The sequence below is a fragment of the Triticum dicoccoides genome, chromosome 3B (genome assembly GCF_002162155.2).
Source record: "Triticum dicoccoides isolate Atlit2015 ecotype Zavitan chromosome 3B, WEW_v2.0, whole genome shotgun sequence".
Classification (NCBI taxonomy): domain Eukaryota; kingdom Viridiplantae; phylum Streptophyta; class Magnoliopsida; order Poales; family Poaceae; genus Triticum; species Triticum dicoccoides.
The window spans coordinates 478,374,398-478,378,698 of record NC_041385.1 but is presented as its reverse complement, the minus strand read 5'-3'; the positions used below and the strand labels follow the sequence as shown (position 1 = coordinate 478,378,698).

The 4,301-nt window shown below is 43.7% G+C and overlaps 1 long non-coding RNA gene across 2 annotated transcripts in view; it reads right to left on the bottom strand.

Annotated features, from left to right (window-relative positions):
* Nucleotides 1-2,391: 2,391 nt before the first annotated feature.
* Nucleotides 2,392-4,301, bottom strand: part of LOC119276635 — a 3,504-nt gene continuing 1,594 nt past the window's right edge. For both annotated transcript variants that reach the window (XR_005136682.1, XR_005136683.1), the window contains one exon: nt 2,392-2,678. This is a non-coding gene — a long non-coding RNA (uncharacterized LOC119276635). The remainder of the gene's footprint in view (nt 2,679-4,301) is intronic.

Sequence of the window (4,301 nt, the reverse complement as noted above, 5' to 3'; positions counted from 1 at the left end):
CATCACGACGACGACTGCAGATCCTCCTGCAGCGCAGCCTCCGCTTCTGGAGTCCATTTCATTGGACCTGCCTTTTTCAATATTTTGAAAAATGACAGGGCGCGCTCAGCGGACTTAGAGATAAACCTGTTGAGAGCAGCCACGCAACCGGCAAGCCTTCATACATCCTTGACGCGCTTTGGTGCTTCAATCTGCTCAATGGTCTTGATCTTGTCGGGATTGGCTTCAATCCCTCGCTGAGACACGAAAAACCCGAGAAGCTTGCCGGAGGGGACTCCAAACACGCACTTCTCGGGGTTAAACTTGAGGTTGATCTTGCGCAGATTTGTGAAGGTCTCGTCTAAATCTTGAATCAGAGTTGCCTTGTCCTTGCTCTTGACCACTATGTCATCCATGTAGGCTTCTACATTTCTGTGTATTTGTGGCTCAAAAGCGTCATGGACTACTCTTGCAAATGTTGAACCAGCATTCTTTAATCCAAAAGGCATCCGTACGAAACAATATGTGCCACACGGAATGATGAATGCGGTTTTCTCCTCATCCTCTTCTGCCATGAAGATCTGATGATATCCTGAGTATGCGTCAAGAAATGAAAGCAGGTCACATCCGGCCATGGAGTCAACAATCTGGTCAATGCGCGGCAAGGGAAATGGGTCTTTGGGACAAGCTTTATTAACATCGGTAAAGTCGATACAAAGCCTTCATTTCCCGTTTGCCTTATGCACGACTACAGGATTGGCCAACCACGTAGGATGGAGCACTCCTCTGACAAGGCCTGCTGCTTCCAACTTCTTGATCTCTTCTGCAATGAACTCTTGGCGCTCCACTGCTTGTTTCCTGACTTTCTGCTTGACGGGCCACGCATGAGGACAAACGGCAAGATGGTGCTCGATTACTTTCCTGGGAACACCAGGGATGTCATACGGTTGCCATGCAAACACGTCGACGTTCGCCCGCAGGAAAGCAACGAGCGCGCTTTCCTATTTAGGGTCGAGCGTGGCACTGATGGTGAAGGTACCACCAGTGCCGTCCTCCTTGGCGGACACCTTCTTGGTCTCCGGTGACGCTGTCATCGTCTTCTTACACTTGCCGGTGGAGCTCGATGGCGCGTCCTCGACGGTAGCGCAGCACTCCGAAGAGGTGCGCTTGCTGGAGTGGGCATCAGAACTCTTGCCAGACTTGGTCTTCTTCTTTCCCCCGGGAGCTTCAGCGGCAAGTGTCTTGCGATCTGCTGCGGCTGCTGCTTCCCGGTAGATCTTGTCGGTGCAGATAAGAGCATCTTTCTTGTCGCCAGGGACAGAAATGACGCTTATCGGGCCTGGCATCTTCAGCATGTTGTATGCATAATAGCTGAGTGCCCGTGCGTTGCCACGGAACGATATGTACTTTTTCCTTTATGCGAGCACACCGAGCCGCTTCTTCCCGAGGATGTGATGAACCCGCCATCATATCTACAACCCCCCAGTCGCACACCTGCAGCCCTTTCCCCTTTACGAACTCTCGCCGTATTCTCGCCGATGCCATTTTCATCATGCAGACCTCTCACACCAGATGGCATGACACAACTACAAAATGCACGCCCCCCATCAGCTATGTCATGAAGAGTACAGGTAGGGCTAGCTATATATCCTTGTGTTTGGATCGACAATTTGGATTTTCTTGACATGTGGAATAATTACCTTTGTACTCCCCAAGCCACACCTGTTCTTGCATCATGGCACTCAACTGATCTTCACGATGAAATAAAATTAAATCATAGTCCTCACACACCCCACATGCCCTTCTCAATTACTTTAGAACCATTCTCTTTGTGATATTGTTTATTAATATTTTATTTATTTCCTTTTCATAATAAACATGCACATTGTTAGGTCTCCAAAAAATACGTTTGGAAATAGCAGCCAGCAGAGATATTTGCCGATTCCTTCAGGAATTAAGAGGTCAATGAGATCAGGCGCCTCAAGGACAGAGTACCCATAGAGACGACTGAGAGGATGTCTGCAGGTGGGGCACCCATTGGAAGCAGACATAGACGCAGTACAGGCAAACATGCAGTACTGGGAAAAATCAAAATTCGAATATCACGTCTTTAAAGAGAAGGCGTGATTTCTGCAGAGCGGGAATAATTTGATACCCAAATAATAAAGATCTTTCAACTTCTTTCTAAAACAAAGATATCCCATTTTCTCAACTCTAACTGCATATACAGATTCTCGGAAAAAAATAGCTGCATATACACAAGTAAAAGAAAAAAGAAGGGGCAATACAAAAGCTACCACAGTACAAAGATCTACTTTTGTTGAAACAAGGCAAAAGATTTGCTATTTCATTGATTAAGAAGAAGAGTTTGTAATAAGACACACACCGCCACAGCGACACAACACGAACGAATTACTTTCGTGAGCACCCGTAGTAGCCTTCATTGATTAAGAAGAAGAGTTTGTAATAAGACACACCGCCACAGCGACACAACACGAACAAATTACTTTCGTGAGCACCCGTAGTAGCCCAAAGTGACGCTTCTTTCTTTATAGCACAAACTACCAGTACAAGGATCTTAGCGGTAACAGGGCTCGTAAATAGTATAGTTCCCCATTTCCTTTATAAAACTTTAGGCAAGGCAACCAGATGAAGAACCAGCAGTATATCTATCAATTGGATGTGAATTTTGTACTGTCCTGCAATAAATAATTGCGTCAAGATAAAGTGTCAAACATCTGAAAATTAGAAGACTGGATGAACAACATAGATGACTGCAAACCACAAATTCGCTTTCCATGTTCTCTTCACAATGTGATGACTTTCTTTGATACTGCTAGAGCATAATGTTTATTCTAATGCATTGTCAAGCTTTATAGAATCCCAGCTGACTTTGCTTCTAGGAAATAACTAACAAATAGTACAGTTCCTCATCTCCTTCAGAAACTTTAGGCAAGGCAAAATAATCACCTACATGTTGTTGGACTTTCATGTTTAAAAAACAAGAGACAGCAAATTAAGCTGGTCGTACTCAAGTTCCACCAGGTCAACATAGATGAAAACATGAATTAAGTTTTAATACCTCCAATAAAACTCATGCATGTTTTAATTGATTCAAGTGACCCCAAGGTCTAGCTCGTGCATAATTTCTTTTCCAATGAACATTACTCCACAAATATACAAAGTATTCACCAATAAGTGCATTTTTCAGAAATAAGCATACACAAAAAATGCTACTGTTTGTCTACAGATGTGACTACGTCACCTTCTCGAAAATTAATTTACTCCTGTAGGGCTTGTCACATTTGAATTGCTAATGGCATTAGATCACAAATGCAAGGGGGCAAATAAATTTTAGTTTTCTAACACAACCGTTACTCCATTGCAAATTTGATCTTGCCGATGTACACATGAAATTCTGAAAACAATAGATAAAACAGAGGGTTTTGTGGTGGGGTGATTATTTACCGAGTAAGAGAGTAACTAATCGGATGGTCAAGGAGAGAGGCGTGAGAGATGGTGGCGCCCTTGTTAGCGAGGCTTGAGGAGGACGGCGCATGCTAGCTTCTGGACGAAAAAATATTTAGGGAGTGCCACAACATAGGTCATGTAATTTTGATTTGGGTCTAGGTTGAATGTTTCTGTCTCGTGCACTGACCGTGTCTGCAGGTTATATGCACGTACACGTGTCTGCAGGTTATATGCACGTGAACTGAACCTCTCTTACTATGTATCCCCCATCCACGAGCTGCTTGGTTAGTCAAAGCTCATACAACTTAGTTTTGCAAGTCCATTTGACGATTCGGCCAATTATGATAAAAATGAAACGGAGAGCAGCTGACTGCAGAATATAGTGAAGGAGTGAAGATACCTTCGTTAGTACCTTAAGTTGAGCCTTGCTAAAAGCCTAAAACAGAGGCTTGAGAAATAAAATGAAAATATAAGCATGAAACAGGACAGAGGGAATGCTATAAGCTGAAAAAGAAAGAAACCACTACAGAATGTAGAGGCCTTGGTTACTACCTTTAATGAAAAAACCATGCTATACGGACAACACATCTTCGACAATTCGCGCACGACGTCTAAATCCAGCCTGGGAATCTCATACCCAGCCTAGCAACCAACCGCTTTACAAGAAAGGTCGTCCACGCTTTTTCATTACCAGTTTCGCTAATGAAAACTGAACACCGACCTACTCTGAAGTATTTAACACAAAGAACACTGACAAAAACAAGACTGACAAAACTCATCTAATTTGAAACCTCATTTGGTTCCCACTACCGAAGACTGACATACGAAAATGAGTGAAGATATAGGGGGGT